Genomic DNA, 22,194 nt, shown 5'->3' on the forward strand with positions numbered 1-22,194 from the left:
CCTCACCAAGGCCGAGTACAAGGGGAGAATGACGTCCCAGGATCTGCTTGAGAAGCATCTATGGATGCAAGCCAGCGTTTTGGTCACTCTACTGGCCACAGCTAGTAATGAAACTACAAAATAAGGCTAGAGAAGCTAGGGAATTCCTCTACAGAATTCCTGTTCTTCATGGCTCCATGGACCACAGTACAGTGATTCTCAACCTTTTTATCCTCAACACACCGCTCTGTAACTTTTCTGAATTTAGCAGCACCCCAGATGAGAATCATTGAGTTACAATCTAAATTCAAAAAAGTTATCGGCGCATGCCTTGAGGTAAAAGGGTTGAGAGACCACTGATCTAGCTGATGCCACGGGGCACCATACAGAGGAAGGAAAGCACTTGCCTTCTCACGTAAGTGTCAGGCACCATGGCACTATTAAATGGATCGTGTAGCACCCTGCTTGTGAATCACTATGAGAAAAGAACAAAGGATGCTCGATTTAAGAGCAAGGTGCCAAATTCCAAATGAATAAAAGAATGTTGTTTTTCATGCAACACAAAACTGGCCTGTAGACCTCATTGCCACAGAATATTGAGACCAAGAATTTAGGAGGTTTTGAAAGGGATATTTACAGAGATAGTGAGATTATCCAATCTTAGCATAATAAAAGTTTTAAAAAGCAAGATTTTTTGGAAGGGATGCAAACCTGCCAGCTTTGAGGCCAATGTTTAACTGCTGAGATTTAGGAGCAAACATTCCCAGGCAGGAAGTTGAGTCCATAACTACCTACTTGAGTGTTTCATCCTCTGAAGCATTTATCCACTGTCAAAAAAGAATACTAGACTACATAGAGCATGGGTCAGATTTGTTGGGGCAAGTCTTATGTGCCTATAAAAAGAATAATGATAATACTGAAAGCACCAAACACACTTTCTCTTGCATACGTAAACAAGGAATTGCTCTGGAAGTGGAAAACTAGTGGACTAATCCACTGTGTTTTCAGCCCCAAGAATATTTTTGGTGTTAACTGTGGGGTTTATACTTTTGGTGCATTTAGCAGTTTTTATTAATAGACGCAATATTTCATTAGCTGAATTTCAGCTCCAGGGTTTTCACTATATGTGGCGGCGCATGGTTGCTTTGACACAACTTTCCAAAATTAGCAACAGACTATAGGATCTGTCATGCCATACCAGACCACTAGTGCATTACATTTGGAGTGGTGTTCTGCTTTCAGTAGAACAGTGATTCTCAATCAGGGTGATGCAGACGCTGGGGCGCTTTGAGATCCTTTCAGAGTGGGGCATGGGGCACCATATAGTGTTAGCATGCAGTGTTAGGTGTGCAAACATGATTCACAGGATAAAACCAGAGATTTCAAATAGGAAACTTGTGTCATACACATTGCAACCTGCACTGGTATTTCTGAGTTTTTTTTCAACAGAAGAGTTGTTCTATTATGTTCCTAACAGTCAAAAAAATGAGTGAAACCTAAAAGCTGGCATTGATGAGGGGGCTCTTGGGTTTAACAAGGTTGAAAATCATTGCAATAGTGGCTAGAATCCAATGGTCGAAAACAAATATAGTGCCCTATAATGTAGCTAGTCAGCTGCATAAGAGGCATGGAGGGAGTGTTCTTCTGCCCTCCACATATGACCATCCTAAATCAGACACGAGAGTCCATGTCCTTTTCAAAACTAATCAGATGCAATATGAGATGGACTCATCCCACAGCAGGGGTTCTCAACCTTTTTGGGTCACTATACCCCCGGCAGACAGTTGAGAAGGCAGGAGTCCCCTGGCCCCCAGACAAGCAAGCGGGGGTGTCCCCCAGCAGCCAGTCAAGAAGTGGGAGGCGAGGTGCCCCGCAGCCGATTGACGACCATGCCAGCGGAACTGCCAGCAGCAGAAGTGCCGACAGTGCAGCAGTGGCAGGAGTGCCGGCGGTGGTGCCCACTACTGAGTACCCCCTGAGGCCATCCCAAGTACCCCCAGGGGTATGTGTACCCGCAGCTGAAAACCCCTGTCCAACAGCAATGAATCCCACTGGGTCACTGCACATGGTATAAAGCAGAAGGATGTTTTCTTTTGTTTGTTCTATATTTCCTAGTTATTAGCGGCACTTTTCTTGGGAAATTAGAGGCTTCAGCAGCCTCTGGGTCTCTCTGTGTTTACCTACCAGTCTTCTGTTCTGTCTGCACTGGAAGGAATCAGGATCCCTGCATTGTCTAGTCTTTTTTCCCCTCACATCCTGGCCACTGCCTTGTACTTACAAAAAGACAGGTTGCCACGAGGAAGAAACATGGACATCTCAGAGAATAAAGGTCTCAACAAGTTGCCATACGGAAGTTGAATGCCAAAAGGGAGCAGGCATAACTGGACAGCTAGACTGGAAAAGGCTCAGAGGTAGAGATTCCAAGTGGTTAAAATGAAACGATAGTATTCCCTCTAGTCCCTGCAGCGACAAATATTTCCCTGACACCAAGCATTTTGAAGGAAGACTCTGGGGATACAAACTTGAAACAGAAAATCAAGTGAAGCTGAAGCCATGGGATTTTATACTTTATTCATCCACATTGTAAATAAATATAAAATGGACCCTGGCAGGGTCAGCACGTCCAAAAAGTGGTGTTCTTTCCTTACTATTTGCTTCAAGACACACTCTTGGTTACTTTTTTAAAAAATTGCTAAACAAATGCTTCCAGGCTCTTTAAAAAGTCAGCAGTGGCATCTCACATTCACAGGCAACCTTTCCATGAGGCAGTATCTAGATCGCTACACTTGTTAGCAATGCAACAACAACAGTTTTGATTGACCACCTGCCCATCCCAAGTGATCTTATAATAGTGAAACAGAGTATACAGCCCACCACTAAAAAAATCAGTCTGCTAGACTACATAACCTGTGAATCATACGCACTGCTACCACAACAATCCAGTGGATGCATCTGTGTGTTCAATTCATTTGAAGCAATAAACTCCAAAGCAGTTTGAGCCACAGTTAACTACTCCAGGTCGCAGCATCTACATGTGCACCCAGGATAGCTGCAACTTAAGCCAGGACAGAGCAGTTTACGCCAGGACATTTTACTGGAGGGCAGTCAGCCCTGTGCTCTGAGTGGCAGCTTCAGGTGGCAGAGGGGCTGGCTGGGGCATGAGGGCGCTAAAAATGCAGAGCTGTGTGGCTAGGCAGCATGCAGGAGTCTGCCCCCTGCTGACTGGGCACAATTTATGCCAGTGGTCAGCATCTATATGTGTTTAATCGCAGTTAACTACCTCACTGTAAGATAGTACTGTTTCCCACTGTATTATATTACAGCAACATGAATTAGTTTACTGTGGCTTAATAGCATTTCACGTGCAGACAGTGACACCTTACTAATTAGCCTACACCACAGTTAAGCATACATGTAGATGTGGCCATTGTGTGCAGCCTAGCAGTCATTGCCAGCTTAACAATAACAAAGCAATGTAAGTGTCCTATCTATGGGGTTGCGTGTTTGCCATGCCAAACAGGAATCTGATAATTTCTCAACTGCATGTTTCATTTCAAAAGCATATGCCCTTGACTTTTTATTCCCAGAGATTTTTATGACTGGCCTGGTTGGGAATGTAGGTGACAATCAAATTCTTCCAATGGAAAAGCTGGATTGCAGAGAAACTTGAGAGAGGATGGAAAACCTGCAAATAGGGATACTGGTTTGTCACAGATAATTGAGGACCTGCTTCAAGTTTTTTTAGATAGTGTCCTGGAGCTCCTTTAGCTGGTTTAGAAGGCACCTACTCAATTCTGCTTTTCCTGATGCTTTTTTTGAGGAATGGCAGGAAAGGCAGGAAAGTAGCATGATGGACAACCTCCTCTCATGCAGCAACCTTCTTCTAATCATACTCTTCCTGGAGCTCCTTATGCAGCTGTAAAATTGAACCAGCCATCAAGGGAATAACAATTCAAAAGGTTTAAAGGGTGCTCACTACCCCCTATTTATACAACACCAATTTGAACTCATCCGTGAGACCCCTCTCCTATCCACATTCAGATTCTTCCAGAAGATCTGTCCCTTTGGGGATGTCTAAAAGAAACGAGGCAAAAAGAAACTGCCAACTAGAAGGGAAATCAGACACCGGTTTGTTTATTTTTTTAAATTCACCTTATCAAAACTTTGTATTAATAAAATGAGGTTAAATGATCCCTGCCACTGTGTGTTATACCCTCTCTTCCAACCCACTCTTTATTTATCCATCTGTTTCAGGAGTGGCCAAATCTGGCTCACCAGGCCATTCTATCCGGCCCACAGGGCCCCTAAAAAATTTTGAAAATATTTATCTGCTCCTGGCTGCCTGTCAAAGATGATAGGACCCAGAGGCAGTAGGACCCAGGGGAAGCCTCAGCAGGAATGCCGCAGCCCAGCCCCACCCCACCCCAGCCTTTTCCCTGCCTTCCTGTCCCCCCACTGCTCCTGCGCCACATGGCTCTTGGCTGCATCATCAAACCAGGGACCACAGGGCACACCGGGTACAGGGTGTGTGTGTGTATGGAGGGGCAGAGTGTGTGGGGGATGGGGCTAGAACTGCGTGTGTATTTTCGTAGGGCGAGTTCCACATGCACACCCCACCACACACATGCACCCACACTCCCCCCACACTGCCATACACGCAGACCCCCACACCCACACCCCAGGCCACCCTTCCCCCCACATAGCCCCCTACAAACCCCACACCCACCCACAGCCCACATACACACCTACATGATCCCTCAACCCACACCCTCCACACCTATCCACTCCCCACAGACACACCCACACCCTCCCCCACACTCGACATACCCAAACACCTGCAGGCCCCTACCAACCTATACCCCTCCACAATATACAAGCGTAAGACTTCATTTTAAGCTATTATATACAATCACCTCTATGTACACTACACAAACACATGTAAACCAGAACAAAAATATTTGTTGAAATCAAATTAATGAATGTTGTGGATATTTGCTTTTTAGAATATAATTTGGTATTTTTCTAGTTCTGAGATGCAAACCTCCTTGCTGAAAGGAGTACTGTCTGGGGGCAAGGGGAGGGACTTCTGGTGCCAAAGGTCAGGTGTTAAGGGGCAGGAATTCTAGTCCCAAGATGGCAACCAGGGGGTGGGGCACCTGTCAAGGGGCAGGGCTACTCATGAAACCCTCAACAGCTTGTCAAAACTGGGTAAGCAGCCCTCTGCCCAAAATAACTGCCCCCCCCAATGATCTATGTGATTCTCATCTGTTATGCCACAACTGTGCAAATACTCACATACACAGCAAATTTTCCATATGTTCATAGATTCATAGATTGTTAGGGGCTAGAAGGGACTTTGCAATCATCAGGTCCAGCCCACTGCTCTAGGCAGGAAGACAACTGGGGTTAGGTGACCCCAGCAAGGTGACTGTCTAGTCTCCTCTTGACTACCTGCAGGACTGTGGGGTAGTAAAAAAGGACAAGGGGTAGGGAAAACCATATGGGATTTTTTTCTAGGATCGGGGCCTTAGAGTGCAGCAATTTCAAGTCCGGGACTGTGCCTGCCTTTGACAGCATTTAATATATAGGCCAATTGACTGCTTACCCTCTGAAGTCAGTAAGGCTCTAGGGATGCAAATAATTTGCATGTGTTAACTTCAAGTGTATGAGTCCTGTCAGTGACTTCAAAAGGACAACTCATGCTTCAAACTAACCACACAGGTAAGTGTGAGCAGGATCAGGGCATTAGTCAGCTTCCTTTGCTGTATTGTGGGACATTTCACACATCAATGAGAGAAGTGTTTAATACCACAAAAGTTTACAGATGGAGTTCAGAGTGAAAAGTAATCCTTGAAAGTTTTTTACCCTCCTTCTTGAAATGGACTACTTGTTAAGTGTTTAGTGGCCTTGTTAAGGAACGCAGGAAGGGGGTCAATTTTACCCAGTAAGCCACTTGGCCCATTAAAGCAGATAATCAGTTTACTCTGAAAAACTGTGAAAAGCACCACCTCTTGAAGTAATGCTGATTCCTTGTGCAGGCAAACCGCCCAATGACATCACCAGGTGTTTTTTCCTGAGGAGAAGGGGATGGGAAGGGACCAGCCTGGACCTTTTGTCCTGAGTTTTCTTGTGTTATTTTCCTCTTCCCTCTTTATTTATTACTAGAAACACAGACTTTGATTGCCGAATAGTTCATCTGCTCCTGCTGCGTCTTCCCCACCTGGAGTCAAAATCCTCTTTGTGACACATCGCTCCCACTGCAGCCAATTGTGATGTCACAGACTGACTATTGTGACTTCAACTGGGAAATAAGCAGCAGGAGCAGATGAACTCTTCAGAAACAAAGATCCTGTTTTGATGTAAACATCCCTCACAGTGAAAAAAAAAAAAAAGAAGTCATGTGAAGTACAAAAAATATATGATAGACAAACAGTTTTTTCTAAGCAGTATGTTTGTGCAACTTGTTTGCCAGGCACCAAAGAATATTTCCTTATGTTTCCACTCCGTTATAAAAATGAACTGGCTTTATTAACCCTTGGAATAGCTATTTACTACTCTTTTTTTTTATTTTGTTTTTAAGTCTGCACGTCTCGTCATTGTCCCAGAATGAGCAAACATAGTTGCTGTGCAAAGAAACAGCTCACAGGAAATAATGTACTGTGTGTTTCTAAATGCTTCATAAATCCACAGGCAGCTGGCAATGCTGCCTAGGTTCCTACAAGATTTCTTTTTAATATGTTACCTATTAATATTTTTAAAAATAAAATAAAACCAGCTCTCACACCCAAACACACTGAAAAATAAAGTTTATAACCATATCCAGGAGAAGAATTAAACTAAATTGATGTTCTGGAGTCAGGCTGGAAGATGTTTATGAGAAGGACAAAAAACAGATTCAGTCCACTATGCCTGTGAACTCTGACCCAAGAGACAATGGAGCTGGCTAATGTGCCAAGAAACAGGAGAGGGGATTTTCACAAGAACTTTTCAATTGGAACAAATATCTTGCATGTATAGCCAAATCCTAACATACAGCATTAGGATGCAGATCCTCAAAAGGAGGTACTTCCCTCCTAACTCCCTTCCTGCCTCTTCACCTCAGTCTTCAGCCTCTAGAATGCTGCTGGTTCTTCAGAGGGAAATGAAAAATCCCTTCATATTTGCAATAACCCAAACCTCCTTAATTGCAAGTAGACTTTTCACAAATGGGGACAGAGTCCATACCCCATAGTAATAAGGTGATTTATGGGAGCATTAGGCCAAACGACAGACAATATGCTACTGACTCTGAGGATGACTGCTGGAGACTGTTTCTGAATCTGAATCTTCAGGGTGAGGGACTTAGTGCTGTTATTCAGAGAAACCCACCACCATCTAAACTTCCACCATGGCATTTTAATGTTACACTCCGCAGGGCATGAAGGCCAAGTAACGATCTTAGGTTTTTGCATCTAGGACACACATTAGGTATTTATAGTGATCCATACACAGAGCAGTCTCCAGCCAACAGCATACCTGAGGTACAATGACCAGAACTCATGACCTTGCAACTCCAAACAACAGAGCTTTCACTCAGTGAGAGTGAACAAGCAGCTCTGCAACATCAGACTGTCACTGAAGTGATATACCCTGAGGTAGATCTTCTGCAGTCCATCTGGCAGAGGACAGTGGTACACAAACACACCAGCCGGGTCATTACCACTTGCCATGGAGCTGACTTATGTGATCTCTGGTTCAATAGGGTTTGTTCAATGCCACGCACACTTCCAGTGATGCCAGGATACTAAGAATGGTCAAGTGAATTTCTCCAGATCTCTTCTAAGGGCCAAAAGGTTTGCCCTGTGTATGATTTCCTAGACAAGAACAACCGAGATCTCTTGAAGTGGGACACAAGAAAACCACCTTCCACTGACTCAAAGTTCTTTCCCCACCACCCATGAATTCTTTTGCTTCTTAGTGGCTGCATCTACACATGCGCTTTACTGCAGTTGACTAATTAGCTGGAGTAAAGCATCACTGCCTTCACCTGTGAGCCTATAAGGCCGCAGTAAACTAATTTACGCTATGAAAAGATAGTACTGTTGGGGACAGTACTATCTTAGGCTGGCATAATTTACTACGATCAAACATGTGTCAACATTTAATGTGGGTATAAATTGCACCCAGCCAGCAGAGGGCCAGAGTCCTGCCTGTCACCTAGATAGCACCCTCATGCCCTAGTCAGCCCAGGGCTGCCATAAACTGCTTCACCCTGGCTCAAATTGCTGCTGTATAGATGCTGCATCCAGGAGCAGTTTACTCCAGCTCAAACTGCTCCAGAGTTTATTTCTCCAAACTAATTGCATGTGTAGCTGTACCCAATGAAACCAAACCCTGCAAAGCCATATCCTAACTTCACCTCTGGCCAAAGCCTGAAATTCCACAGTAAAATATCTCACTGACTGTCCGTGGATGCACGCACAAGCAAATCCAGAATTTTGCAAAGCAAGGTGCTGGTGTGGCTGCACCCTCTGCTCCAAGCCTTCTTCCTCCCCACAACCAGGGCAGGTAGACCATGCCATGGGAGCAGCAGCCAGGGACTTTTTAAGCTTCCAAAGCAAGTAAGAACTCACCTCCCTCCTCGCTGCTCCCTGTTCTCTTCCCTGCTTAGGGATATGTCCCCTCCCCTCACTTTCCCTTCCAGCCTGCCACTACCACTGTCCCCCCTGACCTGGGAGCAAGGGGAACTCCAGAGCTGTTGCAGCTGAGCTGCACAGAGGCCAGGTTCAACTCAGGACAGCAACACCAGTGGTAGTGGTGGGCAGGTTTCCCCTCCCAGCCTGGTGGGGAACACCTGGGGAAGACCAGAGAGGGATAGGGAATCCATCCACCACCCCTGCTTGCTGCCACTGTCCCAGGCTGAGCCCAACCCCAGAGCAGGAACAGGGAAATCCATCTCTACCACCCTTGCTGCCACTGTCCCAGGCTGAGCCCAGCTCTAGGGCAACCTGGCTGAATTGGTCCTGGAGCTCTCCTTACCTCCAGGACAGTGTGGACAGCTGCATCTGCAGGCAAAGGAGAGAGAAGGGGAAAGAGGAGAGAGGGTACAGAGAGGGGAGAAGCCTCTGAGCACAGTGGTGAAGAGGATGGGGGGGAAATTTTTACCTTCTTCAGGAACTTAAAAAGTCCACCACTGCACCTCCCTCCACACCACCACACCCCCCCTCTGGATCTCCCCTGAACACACTGAACTCAGTCGCTGGCCCTAGTTGGGTGAGTAAGGTGTTACAACAATATAGGTGCGAGTGTTCACTCTGAAAACACAAGCCCATAAAAGGTTACCCAGATACTGGAAACCTGTCACAGGCCTGTGAGAAGGGGTCTGCTGCTAATGGTTCCACTAGTAAATGACCTTCCTTTCAATCACCACAACAATGTTAAATCTCAAATGAACTTCACAATTCACTAGAGACACACCCACGTCCAATTAGAATGTAAAAGGTGGTTGCTGCTAAAATATATTACTATTAGGCACTGGTATTTGCTTACTATGAAGCAAAATCCAAGCCAGTTATTTAATGCTTGTGCATAGCCCTATAACAGCAAACTAGTGTATGCAGCATGAACTCCACCTTAACGAACCTGTATGATAAAACTCTCACAGAGAAGAAAAGATTGCTCTAGGATTTCAATTACCAGCTTCCAGTGGGGGATTAGAAACAATAAGAAAAGAATATACCAATTACCTTGTTGGTGTCATATCCTTAACAAGAATAAAAGCTGAATGCTTTTTTTGTGAAAACCTCATTTCCCAGTTTGCAGTGAAAAGTAAGTAGAAATATAGTTTATGCAGAAGTTCTATGAGGAAAGGCAACCACAGAATAGCCAGATAGCAGTTACAAATACCAGAGTGAGAAGAAGCTCTGGTGATTATTTCAGTCTAGTAATTACCGGGCAGATTTTGTTGTCTTTTCAGGGGTTGAGGACTTGAGGAAATAATATATCTTGGTTTGACTCAATAGGTAGGTAGAGGATGTGCAGATTTCCCCTACATGTACAGCTCTGGTAGTGCATCTCTGTCCCAAATGGCGGCAGCTCTAAACTCTACCTATACATCTACAGTCAACCCTGCAACATCCTCTGCTCTTCTACTCCTGCCCCATACACAGCTCTATCCTGACCCACAAGTTGAAACCAACAAATAAGAGACCACCAAATGTACTGACGCATATGGTGGTTTTGTGACACGGGCAAACACTTACTGAAGAGTACATTCAAGTCACTGAACATCTTCATTCATTACATGAACATGCTATGACCTAGGCTCTCTAAAGCTGACAGGCTACTGCACAAATTCATGTCCCATTTAGAATCCAAAGAGGGGAGAATTCAGGGGAGGAAATTCTGTATCCCCTGGATAAAACTCAACATTTCATTCCAGCAACAAACCTAGGAAATAGCTATATTTCTGATCTTACCTTTTTTTTAAATTATGAGCAAAAGCAGTGAGTAGAGGCATGTAGTGTGTGATGCTGTATAATATTTTTAAGAAGACAGTACAAAGGAAATAACTCCCAAAAGGGGTGGGGAGGGGGGAAGAATTCTTCTATCTCCTAATTTTCTTCAGTTTGAGCAGGATCTTCATTCTTTGCTTGGGGAAAAATTTACTGGGAAAACTTTGCTGTAAAGACTGAAGGCAGAAGACATACTAAATGTCTCCTGTTCCAGAAATTATACCCACTTGCTTGTTCTTGTGCCCCTGCTATGTTATTTGTATATTACACAAATAAATGATGTTAAAAGGATTTTATTCAAATTGCAGTCAAACACTCAAAAGATTAGGAAATGCAGACGTTAGGGTAGTCTATGCAACCTTAATCTGGCCTCCTTGTGAATATCCTTTATGATGCACTTTTTAATTACGTGATTGCTAACATTTTTTTTCCGCAGGACTCCAGCCTCATTCAGTGCTCAGGATGCATAATGCTCACTTGATGGGCAGCTATTCACTATTTTCGTTCTCTTTTTGCTCAATTCCTGGCCCTGGCCTTTATGTACTGCAAGAAGATTAGTAATGTATTCATGGGGGTTTCTGTGGTGCTGGTCACTACAATAACTGTGTGCTTCAGAGACATTAATGAATGTATTCCCATAACACCCACAGGAAGGGAATGTGTAGTTTTATCCCCATTTCACAGACACAGAACAGAAGTTGGGGGGGGGATAGAGATTAAGGTCAGAAGCCTCTGTTAAAATTGGTTACCCCATTTAAGACAACTGGGGCATCTTTACACATGATCTGGAGGGGGGCCCAACACTGGAGCATATGTAAAAATGCCCAAAGGTACTTTGTGGCAGAGGCAGGGAAAGAATTCATTTCTGAAGTGCAGCATTCAACTGCCTTACCCCCGAGATCATCCTTTCCCCTTCTGCAATTCCCTACCGCACTCACTAAACACCTTCCATCTTCTGCAACAAAAGAAGTGGGAATCCTACAGGCATGTCTGATTCACTGCGTGCCCCCACTCCGCCCCCAGAACAGGTCCAGCCTGTACACTAAATTAGGCTGGTGTTCTGTGGAAAAAGTAATTCTGTGATCATGTAATTAAAGACTGCATCATAAGCCTATATGCACACTCGAGCTAAATTAAGGTTACATTGGGAACCTTAACTCTAGCATGTCTTTACTTTTGAGTGCTTGACTTGGTAAACTTAATAATGTTCTTTTAGCACAGTGGTCCTGGTGAGGAATTTCCTAGGGCCCTTTCTAAAACATTCAACTGGAAAACCAGAAATGCTATCAGCCTGTATCAGGCTGACAGCTGCATGGGTCGTCACCGTATGTGGAAGCTTTAGATGTTCAGTCCACAGACTTCTTTTGCTCCTCCTATTGTAAAGGAGTAACCAATAGTACAAGTAAGTGGTCTGTGTGGACCAAAAATAGAGGGTGGTTTTGCCAGGAGATTTCATGGATGCTAGCTGACAGCAGAGCAATGGGATGCAGGAATCCCGAGTTCACTCCAGGAACTGGAAGGGAATGTGCTCTAGTAGGGACAGACTTGTCTGCCCATTTCCCCCAAATGTAACCAGTTCTGCCCTGTCACATTCAGCCTTGTTTGATCCATCTCCCCTCACCTCCTGTTTTACTTGTGTTCAGTTTCTTCCAGTTCCTCCTATAATCTTCAGCCCAGTGGTTCCCATTCACCTCTATTTTCCTTGTCTGCTCTGGGTCCCAGTCTCCTTGCCCAGTCAGCTGGAGTCCCTCCAGCCTCCAAAATTCCCACAAACTCCAGTTTCCGTTTATGCTTTCTCCTCTGGCAGCCCCCAGTCCCAGTCTCTCTCCCCCTGCTCCCTCACAGGTCTGACTCTGTCTCCTCTGAACCTGAATTACACAGATACCCTCTATTGCAGCCTGGGCCCAGAAGGACATTAATGAAAGCTGGTTGGCTCCCTTCTCTTAGTTTAAATGCCTTGGCACAGAATAACTCAGACCTACAATTACAAGGAAAGCTCTCCTCAGTGTTGGGGAATTTAGCCACTAAAATTAAAGGAATCCTACTGAGCATGTGCCAGCTATGATTTTTCAAATAGTTATAATATAGCTGATCCTGGGCAGATTTTCCAGGGACAGTCTGATACAAAAGCTACCCACTCCCTGCTAAAGATCAAGCCCTCACTCCAATTCATGAGGGCACTAAAACTTTGCATCCAGAACAATAGGACATTTTTTTTTAACATGAGCAAAACAGTCAGGTATTCAGAAGGGATTAAAAATGACCTAATTTCTCCAACCTCCCCTCCATTCCTCCTCCCGCCCCCCGCAAAAAAACCCCCAAAACAAGTCTAAGGCAGACAGCAAGCAAGGAAAATTTCAGCCCAAACACTTAAATCTTGGCAAAGTTATAAACTGAAAAGAGTCTTACAATGGGAAAAGCTGGGCAGCCTTAATAATAGGCAGAATTATCAGCCCTTCATATAACTTTTAGAATCATAACTCATACATAATTCAATTTAAAATGTTATCTAGATATGTTATATGTATATGTTATATATATATATTATATATAGCTACATAAATGTGTGTAGACAGGACATATGTTTATATTTTTGCACACACACGTGTGTGTGTGCGTGTGCATGTATACCCACATACATACACATAAACACACACATGTTGTGTGTGTGCGTGTGTGTGTGTGTACAGATAAACATTTCCTTCATAGACTGTTATCCAGCTGCAGAGAAACCACATATGCCAGATGTTACAGAGACACAATGAAGCCCAACTTAGATGCAAATTGCAGATAAAGCTCTATTTTATTTCCTGTTCCTGTACAGATAAACAGGATTCATTTATTTCTAATCTTAATGCACAATAACAAAGTCTTGTTACTCAATTTTGTACAGCAGCTCCTGCTTAGAACATTAACTCTATCTTGCCTCCTGTTCTGTTTGTATGAGAAAGGAAGTTAAATATATTAGGGATGATATGATTAGTGTATAATTATGGTACAAAATTAGATAGATATGTAGATAGGCAGACAGGCTCCTATGAAAGAGGTACCTTGGACTGTGTCAGAAGGTAGAAACCAGTGATTTTCAATCAGAGTGCCATAAGATCCTTTTAAGGGTGCCACAGGGTGCCACACAATTTTAGCAATTTTAGGGATGTAAGCACCTGCACATGGTTCACAAGATAATCACAGAGATTTCAAATCAGAATACTTACTGTCAAAAATATCCTGAATTCTTTGCAACAGACAAATTGCTGTATTATTTTTCCACAGTCAAGGAAAAAGTGAAAGCTAAAAGCTGGCATTTTCTGCAGGGTCCATGGACTCTAAACAGGGGTGCCTGGAATCCGAAAAGGTTGAGAACCACTGGCAGAGGTAGACGTGACAATTGCAGAACTGTACACTGCTACAATGCAACTTACATTGTGGCACACACAAGTGCATCAAAACCATGCCAACTTTAACCCCGCTTCATTCAGGGTCAAAGGTAGGGTGATTTAGCTCCACTTGTATGGCTACAGATCAGGCAGACATCACAGTTCCAGCATAACGTTCTCAAGAAGTTCTCCCCTCTCGCCCTAACACATCTAAAGTATATATTTGTCCGTACCCAGAGATTTGCCTCAACGCACCATCAGAACACCACTGCCAGCAGCAGGAAAAGAAATGAAGGAGTTAAAAAAAAAAAAAAAAGGGAAGGGAAAAAGAAAGGCCCCTACACTATTAGCCTTCTCAGAACAAGAAATTACCTTCAGAACCACTTTATTAGAAGCAGAAAATCCAACCTTACAACTCTCCATCAAGTGCATGTGAGACTTAGGCAGAAAGTGAGACACAGAGTGCTGGTGAGGGAATTGACTCTTCCATCAGCTCATGAATAAACACGTTGGATAATTCCCGATGATTCCTCTTGCCACCCAAGTTATATTCCTGGTGAATGATGTTATCGGCTGCCCCTCCCCACGGTATATACACCACACACAAACCCAGATACATACAGGCATAGTTTCTTGGTCCTGTACTGAGTACTCTGTCCAGATCTCTGCCTCTCAAACACAGTCAAGTCTCCTGACTCCACTAACATTGCCGAATGTATTATTTTTAATTACAGAGGGATTTACAACACTGCATGACAGTGCTCTCTTTGATTATATCCACCGTATCTACTGGATCTGGGTATCTACTACATGCAAAGTTACATATTAGACAAGTTACATTCCACAGTCAATACAGCTTTCACTAGAAATAAGATTAGACCAAGAAGTAAATCCTCCCTGTTCCTAAGGCATAAATTATCATCTCCAAAATCAACTTACAGTAAAATATCTACATCTATCAATTAAAAAAAAAATACCATGAAGCAAATTTCTCTAGGAGCCAAATGGGATTTTTCTATTTTGCTTAATAAATAAAACAGCTGGTCTGAGGAATCAGGTCAGTCAGTGTCTGGAAAAAGACCTATCAAAGCTGCTATATAACCTAGTTTCTCAAGCCACATGAGAGATCCTAATGCTGTGGAAGGAGAAGCCCATGCTGAGAGAGCTAGCTCCCTCCTGCTTCTGTCCCTTCAGGTTCATCGAGTGTATTTGTGACAGAAGATAATGGTAATTGAGCTATTGTGTGGAAAGGTAAGGAGCCAGCCTTCAAAGGAGTATGATGCAGGTAATACATTCAGACTGAAATTTTCAAATGTAGCTAATGATTTTTGGTGTCTTTGATGCTGAGGTGCAAAGAGGTGAAGTGACCAATGTGGAAATACCAGCCAGATGTCCTAACTTCCAATCCAGGACCCAAAGCCATTAAAATTCTCCCCACCCCACTGTACGTAAAGCAAGAAAGAGACAGAGAAAGAAAGAAAAAGACAAATATTATCTAGACCATTGATACTCAGTCCTTACTGGTTCAGATGTCATATGAGCAGTTACTATTAACCAAAGAGGCACAGCAGCACACATGCATTGTAGCAAATGTGTTCTGGTTCAAAAGGGCACTGTACAAGGTGTCTTCAGGGACAGATGCTTCAGTAACATCCCTCTCCCCATCTACCTCAGTCCCCCACAACCAGAGTTATCAGAACTTCAAGGAGTTTCACTTTCATTGGTATCTTTTACTTCCCTTAAGCTATAAGCTCTACACCATGATGCTCATCTTTCTGCACCAGATACAGACTTTTCTATGAACTTCTCAGTGGGGCAGGGGGTCACAATGAAGCAAAGCAAAATACGCCTTGCCTTCCTTACTATATTTGGGTGTCTTCTCTGTGCATTCATGCTACCACATTTTCTAATGAAAAAGTGCTAATTTAACCCAGTGGGTGATCTACTTAGATGGTAAGCCTTTTGAAGATAGGAGCGGTCTCAGAAGATTTTTTTGAGGGGGTGAGGCAAACAGTGGGATCCTAGCATACTGGCATCTACAGCATGGTTGGGGCCTACTCTGTACTGTCATACAACCTTTTTTTTCCCCTCCCAGACAAGTACAGCATGAGCAATATCAGTACAAACTTCCTTCACATTGCCCTGCCCAGACTGCAAGGAGCACTCTAGAGGTAAGAGAGTAGTTTAATCTTCATCTATTTTCTGTCATTGGCCTAACAGGTACTTGTTCCAGCTATGTGAACCCTTGTCCATTGGAAACTGGACTGAGAACACAACACAATTCATTAAACGTACTGTAGATCAACTACATAGCCCACCTGCTAGCCTGAGCCTAGGAAGCTAACCAAAAGGTGGAACGACTACAGTCCCATTATTAACTTTTCTTTTAAGGATGACAATTCATAAGGAAGGAACCAGATACAGAACAGAGATTTTGGAGGCTGGTCACACTTCTGCAAACCTTCCTTTCTCAGATATATATAGATAAGTCTATCTATAGATATAGATATAAATATAGAGATATAGATATAGATATGACTGAGAAACAAAGGAAAGAGTTTTATGGCTATATTCATCATTCACAGTCCCGCAATGCTGGGAGAGTGTGGCCAGGGTGCTAGACAGGTTGGCTGCTGAGCTGGAATTCCATGGCATAGCCTCCTTTTCCACATCTATGCCATAAAACTAGTTTTCAGTTAGTTCAGTTACTTTTCGATGTTAAAGTACCCCAAGCTGAAGCAAGTGCAGTTTTGTCACAAGACAATGGCATTACATTGGCAGTTAGGAAGACATCACCGAAAGCATGGTCCTGTGCACAGCACACTGGACTAGGATTCAGGTGACCTGGGTTCTCTTCTCAGCTCTGATACTGATCTTCTGTGCAATGGTGGATATGTGACTTGATTTCTTCATACCTGGGTAAGCCCTCTGATGATTGGTGTGTCTTGTCTATTTAAACTGTAAACTCTCCAGGACTGAGACTGGAGAGTTTCTTCCTATCTGTATGCATAGGGCCTATGATAGGGAGGCCCCAGTCTCAGCTGTGGTTTCTAGGCATTACTATAATGTACATCAAGACAATTACACTGTGAGTCAGTGCAGTATCACAGCATCATGCAATGACAGCCTGCCCCAGCAGAACATTTTTAGTGTCCAGGCGAGTTTGCAGAAGACATCCACCCACCCTGCCCACTGCTACACACCGAGGGGGCCTCATTATGCAATTCTTACTCATGCAGGCAATCCCACAGACCTGCCCACACTTTGCCTGGCACAAGACACTGCTCTCGTTTTGTGCGCATTGCTCCAGTACTGAGTTCACTGCGTTCACCCTGTAAAACACAGCCGGGTGACACCAGTGGCATGCAGCCCTGCCTCTGGTGTACACAAAGAGTATTTCTCACCCTCAATCTTACACTCCCCCTCACTGTGGGCACTTATACCTATAATCGTTAATGGGTATGACATGCATCCAGAGGAGACTATACCACTAAGGGAGGACTGGGGAAAAGCATTTGTTGACAAAGAGGTGCAGGAGTATTGGGATGGGTGGAAGGGGATTCCTCATTATACCTGTAAATCTCATCTTCCAACTGTTCCCTTAGTTACTTCATTACCCATTCTAGAAAAAATCTTCTGCATTGCTGTGTAGGGAGGCATGAAAATAAACTGCCACTTCCACACACTCTCCTGGCAGATCTGTTTCTCTTTCCTCAACCATCTCCAAGTGCCTGGCTGTTTTCTAATCCCCACTGAGCACTCCATTAACTCTTCCATCGCTAATCCCTCCCTCCCTCCCTCTCTCTTAAGGGACAGATAGAGCTGAACAGAGGAAAAAGCTAGAACAAAAGTGAACAATTGAATCCAACTGGGAAACTACAAGACAGGCAAAGGAATAAACTAGTCATTTCTCTACCTGGCCTTTATTCTCACTGCTGAGTCCTCCACTAAGAATTTTTTTCTCTGTGGACTTTTATATACAGGAGAACCATATTTCTCCCTTGATAATCTCCTCTTGCTTATTCATGCCATGAGGTCGTATGCACTGCTGGTAAAATCACATTAACTCAGATTGCAGTTTGCTCTTTGAGGTCTGAATTACAACCCCCACTTTAGATCATGAAGGGAAACAAGTGGGATGGTGTCACTGCCCCCAACCCTCAACGTACTCACATAGCAAAACCATGGCAAAATCCAAAGTAACTGTTTAGTCTTTGGCCTCAGGAGATGTTAGGGACCTTTAAAATCTCAGCACAGAAGGATTGATGCATAGCTATACAGACTTCGCAGTCCTGAAAACAGCATCAGGATCTTCAGGATAGTAGTGAAGTGAATCAAGAAGACCTGCTGGTGTCATCAGAGCGGGAAGAACCACAATGTACTGAAGTTCACACATTGCAGAGCTGTGAGCACGAGTGAGAGAAGGATACTTGCACCACAACAGGAAGGACTGCTGTGGGTCAGGCTAGGCTTCAGCTATACTGGAAGAGCTGAGGAGGGTTGGGGTTGGAACAACACGGCCAGAAATACTATAGGTCACTCCCCAGTGAGGCGCTGTGTGGGGAAGGTGTGGAAGCTTTCAAATGGTAGCAAGCGGAGCTGTCCAGAAGCTTTGGATCTCATAATGGTGAGGAACTGAAAAATAACACCATCGGAAGACCCTTTTTTCTTAGAGACAATTTAAATAGCTCCCCATTTGAGGTAAGGAGCAAGGAACACAGGTGAAAAGACAAACAGCCTTCACATAGCCTAGCCTATCTCAAGTAGGAGTGCTTGATACCAGGCTGGCTTTCAGAGCCTACAAAGTCTATGGTAGCTTATTCCGCATGCTTGAGATTATAAATGATGGTTAGTGCTCCAAAGTTTACTGCTGTGTCTTTTGCCCATAGGTTATTCATGACCCTTGCTATAATCACATACTCCTGGCCATTAGGACTTTTGAAATAGACTGCTTGATGCTGAAGGGGATCTTAACTGTGCAATGTCATTAATGGCAGCAGGATCATCACAAGCTCTTTCATAGCCATCTGCCTACATGTAACCCAACTCTTCTGCTGAACAGCCCAAATAGTTTATGGACCCAGAACAACTTAACAGTGTGAAATACAGCCTGGTCCAGTGGACTAAGCATGAAGCTAAGATTTTAAACTTCCTGTGTTGTAATGCCCATGCTGTTACTCACCCTTTCTGTGGATCCAGTGAAGTCTCTTAAGCCAAACTTTTCAAAGGTGGCCACTGATCCTGAGTGTGTGAATCCTGGTGTGTCCAACCACACAAACCAAGAACTGGTCTTTTCTTGGTTTGATTGGTGAGCCAGTGGTCATGTTGGAAAATACTGGTCATAGTCTTTCTACTTTGGATGCCCCGACAGTAAAAATAGGGATAATAATACTTTAAAATCTCACTGAATTGTAATGATTAACTAGCTCTTCCTTATACAGCTCTATAGAAATGTTAATAAGACTCACTGGAATGTGCAAAAAGCCCTCCAGCAACTGTGGACCTCATGGCGCTCAGAATTCCAGGCTTATTTTCCGCTTGTAAAAGTTTCTTTAAAATCCTAGCTACTCTGAACAGATCCCTGTGAGAGCCATCTGAAGATTTTTCTCCCTTTTTTATACAGCAAATCATTTAAGCCAGTGACTAACTCAAAGGTTCATCCTGTTGAGAGCCCTCCCCAAATCCTGTCTACTGGTAAGATCGTGGAGGATGGTGGTTGGTTACTTTTATGGAGAGCGTGGGCAACAGTTTTGCAAGTCCATTGCAAAAAACACCAAGGTCAGCTCTGACATGTCATTCAGTAGTGACTTCCATCAGGTCTTTAAATCCATCAGCCTTGATGGGGCTCCAAAGCCGGCCCCAGCCAGTGGATAGCATGTGAGATATGGGAATTGTGGAAGGAGAGCAATTGAACGTTGGAGTTAGGAAGAACAAAGGAAAAATCTAAGAAAGCAAAAGGAATGTAGAGGCCCCTCCTTCCCCAGGGGAAAGTCAGGGAGAAAGACAGGAATGATGTGCCTGGACTTCTTCATAAAAACAATAGCTCATCATTTATTCTCATCTCCCCTCTCTAATGCCTGAATAATGCTAACAGTGGAATTCTCATGGTATGCATATCATCCCAGCAAATACCTAGTGAGTTATTAATTCTTAGCAGGACTATAGGACATTCGTTACCAGTGACTGGATGATGAACAACAGTCCCCCAATTCCTCTTTCACAACACCATTTATTCTGGGATGGAATTAAGAGAGAAAGAGAAATAAAGTTTGGCTCAAAAGTACTACTGGCTGGATGTCGTTGCCTCCCACTGGGTCTTGTATTAGCTGTTGTTACCTCCTCCTCCTCCTCCTTTACCTGCTTCTGCTCCTCTTCTCATTTCTTCACACTCAGGCCCTAGCGCTAAAACCAATGTCATGAAAGTCATCCGAGTGGCAGGAAGGTATGGCAGGAAGTCTCAGCCACAATAATCACAAGTGCATTCCTTTTGGCTGCAAGACCCAAGAGGAAACAAGGCTACACTTTGCCTTCCCTTCCTCTCTCCTCTGTATGCAGAGTCCATGGGAGGGGATAATCAAGTTGTACAACAGGAAGTGAGATTGAGCTCTGATAGTCTCTTTTAATGTTATTCAGTGAACCAGTTGCAGTACACATATAAAAGCCTCTCCCCACCAAAGAAATAGAACCTATGCTGCAGTAGTGTAAATGTCTGCTATGCAGCCTTGCTAAGGTGTCATGTGCTGCATATTTGGCTAACCCCTCTCTGAAGTTAGGGAATAGTTCGGTCCTCAATAGCTCTCTGGGGATTGCCAAGAGAAGTGCTGCCCATCTGACTGTTCTTTCTTGGGTTGCAGGCATCTGTCTTCCAGTCAATGGATGAGACCAAACAACTTGCACATAGGCCACTGAATGGCAATCACTTTTGGTCGCAACCAAGCTAAAATGAATATAAACTACAGACCTAGAACTGGCAAGTTCCAAATATGCTCATCATTCCCCAGAACTATCTAGTCCCCTCTGCTTTTCCTTGATAATATATAAAAAGACAAACATCCACAGATTGCTAATTTCTGGTGTTTCCAAACTCCTGTTTCTTGTCTCAAAGTAATTAATGGAACACAGACTAAAAGCCTCCCTTGACTAAATTTTGTAACATTTAGGGAAACTAATCCAAATGAAATTTACACTTTTCTGAAGTCCGTGCATAGTCAGGGGAAGGAGAAATCCCCTTACGATGGGAACCAAATGTAGTTGAGCAAACAAGACTTACAGGATTTACAACCCCTTCTTCGCTTACAGTCTGTTTTGCTCTTAGCCTTACTTTATAAACCATCTGTCTTCTTAAAAGGGTCAAGCAACACTGACAATCCTTCCTCCGGTTCTAGACACAGAGTACAATGTCCTATGATGTGTTGACGGCCTTCAACTCTGACGCTGATGAGATTTGAGGGTAAGCAGGATGTCACAGGAGCTTCTCTGTCCTGCAGGATCATCCCTGCTTGTGTACACACATGTCCAAGTATACCTGGATGTCTGCACGTGCATGCAGCCCACAAAGCAGCAGACATGACATGAGTCAGGCTCAAAAGCAACATAGAAGTAGTGCTGTACACCTTCTGCCTCTGTTTTCCAAAGCCAGGTCTCCCTTGCCTCTCTTCCACATATTTCTTCTAAACCAGAGCCTGCATCAGTCACAGGACCTGGGCCCCGGGCGCCAAGCCACATGCTGTGGAAGTGGCCCAGAACCATGTCCTTTGTAGACCCTCGACATAGTCTAGGGCCCTCCTCCTCTCCACTGCTGCCACATACGCCATATGAGCCCCTTCCACCATTGCACAAGCTCCCCTCCCTGCTGCTGCACAGGCAACAGGCTCACTGGGCCCCCTCCCACCATGCTGCCTTGCCCCAGGGAACCTGGCTGCTGCACCAGCAGGAGCAACGGGGGCAGAGACAGCCAGGCAGGAACCCAGAGGCCATACTTTAACCCCTCATGAGCTGGGTGCTTCCTGGGGACTGCCAGTTGGACAGCCTCATTCTAACCAAATACCACAAGTTTTTATAGGTTGAGTCTTTAAAATAAATGAAAGAACCCAGTGCAGAAGCAAGCAAAGGGAACACCATAGCCATCACTCTGAATAAATAACCAAGAACAATAAGGATAATCATGAAAAAGACATGTTGCAAGCCCAAGCCTGTCATGATTACCAATGAGCTGAAGAGTGCACAGTGCCAGCAACGTGCTATATTCTCGCAGATGAGCAAGTCCAGCCCTTGGCACTACAGGCAAGGTCAGAAGCTGAAATTGTTATTTGTGCCACATGAAAGGGATCACTGTGTAAAGAGCA

This window comes from Crocodylus porosus, unplaced genomic scaffold (assembly GCF_001723895.1).
Source record: "Crocodylus porosus isolate Cpor-Errol unplaced genomic scaffold, CroPor_comp1, whole genome shotgun sequence".
In the NCBI taxonomy this organism is placed as follows: domain Eukaryota; kingdom Metazoa; phylum Chordata; order Crocodylia; family Crocodylidae; genus Crocodylus; species Crocodylus porosus.